The sequence below is a fragment of the Nicotiana attenuata genome, chromosome 8, assembly GCF_001879085.1.
Source record: "Nicotiana attenuata strain UT chromosome 8, NIATTr2, whole genome shotgun sequence".
NCBI classification, from domain to species: domain Eukaryota; kingdom Viridiplantae; phylum Streptophyta; class Magnoliopsida; order Solanales; family Solanaceae; genus Nicotiana; species Nicotiana attenuata.
In genome coordinates, this window is record NC_031996.1 from 44,657,481 (window position 1) to 44,669,579 (window position 12,099).

Below are 12,099 nucleotides of genomic sequence, written 5' to 3' on the forward strand. Positions count from 1 at the left end.
AGGGAGGCCTAGTAAGTACTGGGGAGAGGTGATTAGGGAGGATATGGCATTACTTCAGCTTACCGAGGACATGACCCTCGATAGGGAGGTATGGAGGTCGAGGATTAGAGTTGTGGATTGACTGGTAGTCGAGAGTCTTTTCTAGTCGTACTAGTGTCACGACCCAAAAACCACAAGTCGTGGTGGCACCTAACTCAACCCGCTAGGTAAGACAACTAACAGAAAATACAACTCAACTGAGATTATAAGAGAATAGAGAATAGATAACTGAACATTTCTAAAGTTACCAAAGACCTGGTAGTACGACTCATGAGCTTTTAAGACTTGGAATTACAAAGCTGGTACAAATAAATACACGTTCTGTTTGAAAGATACATAAACAGAATAGTAAAACCTAAGCTACCAAGGACAAGAGGCAGTTATATCCAGAATGCGCGAACATCTTCAGAACCAACACTTATCACCAGCAACTATGCTCTACAAATCTGTACACATCGTACAGAAGTGTAGTATCAGTACAACCGACCCCATTACTGGTAAGTATTTTGACTAACCTCGTCGAAGTAGTGACGAGGCTTTTAGTTAAAAGATGCTTACTGTTATAACCAGTACATTAGATTAACAGTAAAAGGAGTTCAAAGCATAATAGATAAAAGTACCGTATACAACTCGGCGAGACAGTCAACAATTACTAAAAGGAATCACAGTAGAAGATTTACAATCTTTCCTGGTACGAGAAGTATATCCAAGATATCAAGTCAAACGGCACGATAACACCCTTCGTGCTTCTATCTCTGCCTCACCACACCACACACACACACACACACACACACACACACACACACACACACATATATATATATATATATATATATATATATATATATATATATATTTTGTGACAAATCAATTAGCACGGCAACACCCTTCGTGCGTTCAAAACATCCTCCCAAATGTATGAGTAACAGAACCAACCAGGTGACAGAAATATCGATAACAGGAATTACAAAGTAGGAAATACGCAAGTAACAACAATGGACAAAGATACACATGAACAATAAAAGACTAAGCGGAAAGCACGTGAGTAATAACAACAATTGGAAAACAAGGAATATTTCAATTAACTAGCATATTGGAGGCCTAAGTACAATTATAACAAATAACACGGAAATACATGATCTTTACAAGTTGACACGTAAGGGCATGAATAGCTAACATGGTGGAAGGCTTATACTAAGTGCTGTAGAATAGATACAACATGAGTATAATTGTAAAAGCAGGAAATAGGCATGGTATTTGCAAGTTAAGCAAGCAGAAGGTATGAGCAACACAACAACAATTGAAATAGATATCAATGATAAAACAATAGCAACAAGTCACATCAGGTCGATAATTATGACAGTAAGAGCTCAAGGTAAAGACATGAACGTATACACGAAAAACTGATATCAAACATAATGCATGTCCCTCATCCTCGCCTGCACGGAAACACCCATCGTGCCATGACCTCACGATAACACACAATCATAACAATATAAATGAAATGGCACGGCATCACCCTTCGTGCTTTACACTCTTCCTCACATGATAATGAATATAAAATGGCACGGCATCACCCTTCGTGCTTTACACTCTTCCTCACATGATAATGAATATAAAATGGCACGGTATCACCCTTCGTGTTTTACACTCTTCCTTACCAAGCATATGAATATCAATAAAATGGCAAGGCAGGAAGTATAAATAACATCGAGGAGAGTGTTCAAACGAATATTCCAAACAAATTCTCAATCATTGTTTTCCAAGCCAACAATGATTCAGTGAACCCTCAAGGGCCATATAATTCAACTACTTTCACAAATCCCACAATTTATCAAGAACACAAGTATGGAATCTAGCATCTCAAATTATCGGTCGTAGCAACGTATTAATAATTGAGCATAGAGATGACCGAATTAGACACAGCAATGTATTCTCAGAATTCCATCAAATTTGATCAAGTCATATTAGGCTAAGTCTCGATTCTAACATTTAATACTATGTTCTTAATATCTAGAAGTCAAGTAAGGCATGAAGCAAGAAAGTTATGTAATTCTACAAGACACAATTATGACATAATCTACCCCCGAGCATGATTAACCCTAGCACATACATATACGCTCGTCACCTCGTATATGTATCACCCTGTCACGACCCGGATTTCCCACCCTCGGGAGTTGTGATGGCGCCTACTCGTGAAAGCTAGGCAAGCCGAATGTTACAGATTTTATTACCCTTTTTCCCTAACCTTTTAACAATTTCAATTAACAGGCGATCAACAACGGAATAACAATAATAATAAAAGAAATGCGGAAGACGGAATTCTGATAATATAACTAAATACTAGTACAAATCTAAAATACAACTTTACCCAGAATTGGTGTTACAATGTCACGGACCATCTACGAATACTACAAACAGTGGTCTGAATAGAACAATACAAGTCTGTCTCTGAAATAATTAAAAATAGAATGGAAAAGATAGAAGGGTACACCAAGGCCTGCGAACGTCTGCAGGACTACCTCGGGTCTCCGCTGGACTGAAGGCAGCAACCTCTCTATGGTCTAAATGTTCCAGCACCGGGATCTGCACACAGTGCAGAGTGTAGTATCAGCACAACCGACCCCAGGTGCTGGTAAGTGTCGAGCCTAACCTCGGCGAAGTAGTGACGAGGCTAGGACAAGACTACCGAGTAAACCTGTGCAGTTAAATCATATACGGCAAGTAATAACAACAGAAACTAGCAGTTAAAGAGGGGAAGGGGGAACATGCTGCGGGGGATATCAAGTACTAACAGAATTTCAGTAGAGAAGCATAAAGAACACCATAATTTCATATCAGCAAGAATAAGGAAAACAATAACTAGTGCATGGCATCACCCTTCGTGCTTTTACTCTCGTCCTCACCATAAGAATCAATATTCACTTTTATTCTTTCTTGTTGCGGCGTGCAACCCGATCCCAATCACATAATACTGTTGCGGCGTGCAACCCGATCCCATATAATATTGTTGCAGCGTGCAACCCGATCCATATATATAATATTGTTGCGGCGTGCAACCCGATCCATATATAATATTGTTGTGGCGTGCAACCTGATCCCAATATACAAATCAACACCAATCACAAAAGAATCCCGGCAAGGGAACAATAGTATAACGACAATATCCCGGCAAGGGAAACAATAGTATAACAACAATATTCCGGCAAGGGAAACAATATCTTAAGCAATAACAATCCCGGCAAGGGAGACAATATCATAAACAATAACATCCCGGCAAGGGAGACAACAATATACTCATCTTGTTTCCACAATCCTCACAACATAAGACTCAACTTGAGCCAATGCTCAACAATGATCAAATTATCAAGAATACTTTCATAAGCCTTGTTCAACATTTATAATCATCATATTAAGCATGGACAATACATAACGGAGTCACAACAATCATAGTATAAGACTCACGGGCATGCTTGACACCAACGTATAGATACTCGTCACCACACCTATACGTCGTACTCAACACATAACACATAGGAAATAAGACCACAACTCCTATTCCCTCAAGCTAAGGTTAAGCCAAACACTTACCTCAATGCCACGAACACAATCAAGCCTCAACTACCGTTTTACCGCTCGGTTCCACTTCCAATTCGCTTGTATCTAGTTACAATTTACTTAACGATATCAATAAATGCTAAATGAATCAATTCTAATGCATGAAAATAGATTTTCTAATGATTTTCCCAAAAAGTCAAAAATCGACCCCGGGCCCACTTGGTCAAAACCCGAGGTTCGAACCAAAAGCCGGTTACCCATTCACCCACGAACTCAAATATATAATTTATTTTGAAATCGGACCTCAAATCGAGGTCCAAATCCCCAAAATTTGAAAATCCTAAGTTCTACCCAAAATCACCCAATTTCCGATGAAAAACCCTTGATTTTGAAATGAAATCATGTAAAAAGATGGATTAGATTGAAAGAAATGAGTTAGAAATGACTTACTAATGATTCGGAAGAGTATGTGCCTTTGAAAAATCGCCCAAGATGTTTTAGGGTTTGAAGAGTTTGGAAAATGGGAAAAAATCCCGTCAAAATTTCATTTAGCAGGTCTCAGTTGTCGCAATTGCGACCAGGGTTCGCAATTGCGAACCCCTTTGGAACCTGCTGTCTTCGCATTTGCGAAGAACTAGTCGCATTTGCGACTCTTCCCTTTTCGCATTTGCGATAAAAAGGGTCGCATTTGCTATCAAGGCCTGCCCAGGCTTGGTCCGCATTTGCGACGCCTGGGTCGCAATTCCCAAGCCTGAGAACTTCGCAATTGCAAAGCCTGGTCTCGCAATTGCGAGATCAGAGGCCTGGGCAAAAATACCAGATACCAGCAATCTTTCCTAAGTCCAATTTCACTCCGTGGCCTATCCGAAACTCACCTGAGCCCTCGCGGCTCCAAACCAAACATGCACGCAAGTCCAAAAACATCATACGGACTTGCTCGTGCGATCAAATCATCAAAATAACATCAACAACCATGAATTAAACCTCAAATTCATAAAATTACTCAAGAACATCAAAATTTCTATTTTCTCAACTATACGTCCGATTTATACCAAATCAGTTCCCATCTTTACCAAATTTCACAGGTTCAACTAATTATTATTTTAAACTTGTACCGGGCTCCGGAACCAAGATACGGTCCCGATACCATCAAGAATTTCATCAATTCACTTCTAAAAAGATTTTCCAACAAATAATTTTCTTTAAAAATTCTTTTCTCGGGCTTGGGACCTCGGAATTCGATTCCGGGCATACGCCCAAGTCCCATATTTTACTACGGACCCTACGGGACTGTCGGATCACGGGTCCGGATTCGTTTACCAAAAATGTTGACCAAAGTCAACCTTAATCAATTTTAAAGGCCAATTTCATTATTTTTCTAAAATTCCACATAAAAGCTTTTCGGAAACGCGCCCGGACTGCCCACGCAAATCGAGGCGAGGCAAAAGGAGGCTTTTAAGGCCTCGGAACACAAGATTGACTCGTAAATCAAGTGATGACCTTTTGGGTCATCACACACCCCCGCATGTAGCAAACAATGTCAAATAGGAGGAAAAATTCCCACAACAAAGTTAGGCAAGACACTTATCTCAATTCGGCTAACTCAACACTCAATCTAGTCTTTTCCTCTACAAATTCACCTCCACTCGACTCAATCTAGCCAATGGCGACTTGAGTACATCACATAATGCAAGAGAAAATAATTTCAATTAATAAAGCTGTGATTTTTATTCAATTTATAAAAAGTTAACAAAAGTCAAAACCCGGGCCCGCCCAGTCAAAACCCGGGTCCAAGAGTAGGTCTTGACTACTCATAGCCTCACGAGTCCAAATATGTGTTTCGTTTTCAAATCCGAGTCTTATTCGACTCTCAAATCCTAAATTTTCATTTTTCAAAACTTTGACAAAATTCCCAAAATTTTCCATAGATTTCCCATGAATTTGATGTTAGATCTTGTTTAAAATCATGAAATATAGTTGAAAATTGATTAAAGATACTTACCCAATGATTTGGTATGAAAATCCCTTCACAAAATCGCCTATCCTCGAAGCTAGGGTTCAAAATATATGAAAATGAAGCTAAAACTCGGAATTCTCAGCACTTAACAGGTTGCAGATGTCGCATTTGCAACAGGGGGTTCGCAGGACCCTCGCAAATGCGAATAATGTATCACAAAGGCGAACTGGAGGGCCTCCTGGTTAGGTCGCAATTGCGACCCTATACTTCGCAAATGCGAAGGCAGAAGTTTCGCAAATGCGGCAGAGTTCTTCGCAAATGCGAACTTTTCCTAGCAGCCCAGACTTCGCAAATGCGATGGTTGCTTCGCAATTGCGGCTGTCGCATTTGCGACCAATACATCGCAAATGCGATGATACCAGTACCAGCAATCAAAAATTATGAAAAATAATTCCAAAACCAATCCGAAACTCACCTGAGCCCTCGGGGCTCTAAATCAAATATGCACACAAGTCTAAAAACACCAACACAAACTCGTTCGCGCGCTCAAATCATCAAAATAACTTCTAACACCACGAATCGGACGCCAAAACGCATGAAGATCAAACTAAAATTCATGAACTTCTAAAATCGCAACCGAGCGTCCGAACCATATCAAATCAACTCCGAATGACGTCAAACTTTGCAGACAAGATCCATATGACAAAACGAACCTACTCGAAGCTTCAAATCACGCATAATAACCTCGCAACGATGAATCACACCTCAAGTCAAAATCAATAAACTTTGAAATTTCAACTTCTACAACCGATGCCGAAACCTATCAAATCACTTCCAATTGACCTCAAATTTTGCACACAAGTCACATTTGCCATTACAGACCTATTCCAACTTTCGGAATCGGATTCCGAACCCGATATCAAAAAGTCCACTCCCGGTCAAACTTCCCAAAAATTCAACTTTCGCCATCTCAAGACTAATTCAGCTACGGACCTCCAAATTATAATCCAGACGCGCTCCTATGTCCAAAATCACCTAAAGGAGCTAACGAAACTGACGAAACTCCATTCTGAGGTCAAATGCTAAAAAATCAAACTTGGCCAATTCTTCCAACTTAGAACTTAAATCTTGAAATTCATTCTTCCAAATTGATTCTGGATAACTTGAAAACCAATACCGACGATTTACGCAAGTCATAATACATCATGCGGAGATACTTGAGCCCTCAAAATACTGAGCGAAGTGCAGATACTCAAAATGACCTGTCGGGTCGTTACAACTAGTAGTAGTACTACTAGTCCGGTATTCTCTTATTCTGAGTTCCTTGTTGTTAGACGATGTGGCATTATTGCCGGCAGTTTTCGCATTTCTCTTGTAGCTTCGTATTCCTAGTTCCTTTGCTATTACATGTTGTGCTATTTGTTTCTGTTATCTTATTTCCTTGCCATGTTACTGTTTGTTTATTGTGTCTTTTTCATTGTTCATGTGTCGAGGGTCTATCGGAAATAACCCCTCTTCCTTCATAAGGTAGGGGTAAGGTCTGCGTATACATTACCCTCCCCAACCCCCATTGTATGTGATTGCACCGGGTTTGTTGTTGTTGTATTGACTAAAACTATTTAGGAAGCAACAAAATAAGAAAAATATTTGAAACATGATTTTCTGACATTATTTTGTTTTATTTTAATAGTGCCATTTAATAAGCCAAAAATAATAATATCTGAAAAACATGATTTTCTCACCCTTTTTGTTTTATTTATTTAGTCTTTGGATTGTAAGTGACAACGTGCTTTAGCTGCTATGAGTTTGTTTCATTCACGTGCAAATTCATTGCTGTATTTTATAAATAAAGTTTGAGGATAATAAATTGTTATCTAATAATTGAGGTGTTAATGATATGGGTGATTAATGAGTTTTTCTTATTTTATTTTCCTTTCGCCGTCCATTGCATGAGCTTAAAGACAAGCAAAATCTCATAGACATTGCTTTAAGATTAATCCATATATTCAATTGAGACTGTTTATCGTTTTATTGTTGTCGTTTTGCTTTCAACTTGTTTACTTGAATTAAACATTAGAAAATAAATAATAATAATAATAATAATAATAATAATAATAATAATAATAATAATAATAATAATAATAATAATAATAATAATAATAGANATTTATATTCGGGAAATTGTTCGGTTGCATGGTGTCCCGGTTTCCATTATATCAGATCGGGGCACTCAGTTTACCTCTCAGTTTTGGCAGACGGTTCAGCGAGAGTTGGGTACTCAGCTACAGTTGAGCACAGCCTTTCACCCTCAGACGGATGGACAGTGCGAGCGCACCATTCAAATATTAGAGGATATGCTACGCGCCTATGTTATTGATTTTGTAGGGTCATGGGATCGGTTTCTACCGCTTGCAGAGTTTGCCTACAACAACAGCTATCAGTCCAGCATTCAGATGGCACCGTATGATGCCTTGTATGGGAGACGGTGTAGATCTCCAGTTGGTTGGTTCGAGCCCGGTGAGGCTAGATTGTTGGGGACAGATTTGGTTCAGGATGCATTGGAGAAGGTGAAGGTGATTCAGGAGAGACTCCGTACAGCGCAGTCGAGGCAGAAGAGTTATGCGGACAGGAAAGTCCGAGATGTATCCTATATGATTGGTGAGAAGGTCTTGATGAAGGTTTCACCCACAAAGGGTGTTATGAGATTCGAAAAGAAAGGGAAATTGAGTCCGCAGTTCATTGGGCCTTTTGAGGTACTTAGGAGGATTGGGGAGGTGGCCTATGAGCTTGCTTTGCCACCCAGCTTGTCGAGCGTGCATCCAGTTTTTCATGTTTCTATGCTCCGGAAGTATATTGGAGACCCGTCCTATGTTCTGGATTTCAATACAGTTCAGCTGGAGGGTGATTTGACTTATGATGTAGAGCCAGCAGCCATTTTGGATCGTCAGGTTCGGAAATTGAGGTCAAAGGATGTAGCTTCGGTGAAGGTGCAGTGGAGAGGTCGGCCCGTGGAGGAGGCTACCTGGGAGACCGAGCGGGAGATGCGGAGCAGATACCCTCACCTATTTGAGGCTTCAGGTATGTTTCTTGACTCGCTCGAGGACGAGCGTTTGTTTAGTTTGGGGAGGATGTGACGACCCGACCCGTCGTCACGTGAGCTACCGCTTCGTTTCCCCCATTCTCTGCTTCTTTATGCTTCATTATCAGTGTTTTGTGTGAACGAGTTGGTTTGGATTGGTTTTAGAAGGAAATGAGACGCATAGTCTCTTTAAGGAAGGCTTGTATTAGAAAAGTCAACCGGACATTGACTTATGTGTTAGAGGGCTCGGATATGGATTCCGATGATTCGGTTAGCTTCGGGGGATGATTTGTGACTTAGGAGTGTGATCGGAAGTGATTTTGGAGGTCCGGTGTAGAATTAGGCTTGAATTGGCGAAGTTAGTATTTTGGTGAATTCCGGTTGATAGGTGAGATTTTGATCCGAGGGTCGGAATGGAATTCCGAGAGTTGCTGTAGCTTCGTTAGGTGATTTGGGATGTGTGTGCAAAATTTCAGTCTATTTGGAGATGATTTTGGTAGGCTTTTGATCGAATGCGTATTTCGAAAGTTTTTAAAGAACTTAGGCTTGAATTCGATGTGAAATGATGGTTTTAGTGTTGTTTGAGGTGTTTTAATGATTGGAACAAGTTCGAATGATGTTATAGGGGGTGTTGGTGTTTTTGGTTGAGGTCCCAGGGGCCTCAGGGTGATTTCGGATGGTTAACGGGAAGTTTTGGCTTTGGAAATCTAAGAAATTGCAGCTGCTTCTGGTATTTTCGCTTCTGCGGAATTGGGACCGCAGAAGCGAGAGGAGAGCCGCAGAAGCGGCAGGGACCGCAGGAGCGGAATTGGTGACCGCATCTGCGGAGTCGCAGATGCGACAAAATGACCGCAGATGCGGATTTTGGCTATTTAATGGGATCCGCAAATGCGGAGCTTGGTCCGCAGAAGCGGAAGCCGCAGATGCGGGAATTCGACCGCAGAAGCGGTTATTTCCGCAGAAGCGTCGTGTTGACCGCAAAAGCGGGAGTCGCAGAAGCGACATTATGACCGCAGATGCGGTAATGTCTGGGCAGAGCCATTTAATTCCATCTTCGCGAATTTTTGAAGGGTTTCATATTTTTAACTCGGACTTGGAGGATTGTGGGCAATTTGAAGAGGGATTTCAAGGGGTGTTGATAAGGTATTGATTCTTGGACTTAAAACACGATTTTATGGTGTAAATACATGGATTAGAGCTGAAAACTCAAGTAATTAATGAGCAAAAATGGCGGTTTAGGGCTTGAAACTTAAGAGAGCAAAAATTGGGATTTGTGGGGTCATTTGGACTCCGATTTTGGTAATCTTTATATGTATAGACTCGTGGCGAGATAAGGAACCCGTTGATGTAAAATTTTCTGATTTTTGAGAAGTGGGCCAGGGGCTCGGGTTTTGCTAATTTCGAGATTTTTGATATTTTTCGATTGTTTTCGATTGGGTATTGTTTCATGGGCATATTGTGACGTATTCATTGTGGTTTTGGTCAGATTCGACGCGCGAGGAGGCCGATTTGAGAGGCAAGGGCATATCGAGCTAGGATTTTGGCCGGCTTGAGGTGAGTAATAGATGTAAATGATGTCCTAAGGGTTTGAAACCCCGGATTTGCACATCGTAGTGCTATAATTAGGTGACTTGCATGCCGGATAGCGAGCGTGGGGTGGAGCACCGTTGGGGATTGTGACTTGGTCCGTCCCGATAGATGAATTTACTGCGTATTTGACTGAATATCTCTTGTTATCATTATAATTTGAGCTGATTACTATATTTGGGCCTCGTGCCAACTGATTGAATCCTTCAGGGATTGCTATTACTGGTTTCTTACCATTTTTACATATAATTGAACTCAGTCCTAGTATTTAATACTGTTTTGCAAACTCAGCCACCTTTTTTCTCAAACTTGAAACTTAAATAATATTTCTAATGAAGTTTGGGCTGAATATTTATATATTATTGTGCCCGAGGGGCTTATGTGATTCTGGACTGAGTATGAGATCGGACTGCGCACCGCAGCGGTATTATATTGATACGGATATGAGGCCGAGGGCCTAATTGATGCCACGAGATGGCTTTATTTTTGCGCTTGGGCCGTAAGGGGCCCCTCCCGGAGTCTGCACACCCCCAGTGAGCGCCGTCGACGATAAATAAATGGAGCGGGCTGCACGCCGCAGCGGGTACTAGAGAGTACCGTACTATGTGTTGCATTTCATATCTGACTGTCATTTATTTACCTATCTGTTGCAGTATTTTCCATAATTGTTTTCATTGGTTTACTGACTCTATACTACTTGGTTTAAGTTGCTGCATTTATAGATTACTATGTGCCTATTCAGGATTTCTTATTCTCAGCCTTTATTTATGTTTATTACTCACTGGGTCGGAGTACTCACATTACTCCCTGCACCTTGCGTGCAGATCCAGGTGCATCTGAGGCTGAGTGAGGACTTTTTTGCCGAGCAGCTCATATCCGGGAGTATCGAGGTAGCTGCATGACGTCCGCAGTCCTGAACTTCCCTCCTATCTTATTGCTTCATTTCCGCATTTCTTTAGAACGATATGTAGTAGGTTGATACTCCTGTATTANATGAGGCAGCCTCACTCACTTGGACTTAGTTCTCTGATATGTTTTTGCATGAGTTGTCCCCCAGAGCCTCAGAGATGCTTGGCGCGCAGAGTTTGAGCAGCTGCGCCAGGGTTCTATCAGTGTTTTAAAAGGCGAGGGTGTGAGGAGGAGCGTTTTAATTAATAATATAGCATTATAACACAAAAAATATAAAAGATGCATTAAAAGTTCAAGAAAACAAAAAAATTAAAGAAACACATATAAAATAAAATATTTAGCATATTTTACAAGTATAAATAATACAATACGGTTAAAGTTACTATGAAATATAAATTAATTCCAGCCTCTTAACTTTCAAACTACTAAAACTTATTATTTCTTCAAAACTATTATCAAACTACATATTTTACCTCTTTAAAAGTAAATACACAATAAATTTTTCAATACTATTATTTAAATATTACTCCTTCATGAGTAAACATAAAATTATTTTTAAATAGTAAAATAAAAAATTTATGATAATTTGGAGAGATATACAACTAAGACATGAAAATCTATCAGGTAAAGATATAAAATTTGGTTATCTATTTTTAGAAGAAATATTCAAATGATATTCACCCTCATGATGTTCTCAATTAGTAAGTATGCAATAATATATTTCGTTATTTGAATTATTCATATTTTTCATATTTCTATAGATAAAAAGAACTTTAATCATTCATTTGTTAAAGAATTTTGATAGTTAACAATGCAAATTAGTGAATTCAACACATGATTTGCATAGGAACTGTTGAGCGAGTCCCGAGCGTTGAGCATTAGGCGTGTTTAGGACGCACCGTCGGGCGCTTGGGGGCATAAGCCTCAGATAACTAAGCCCCACACTCTCAAGGCATTTTGATAGTGCCAT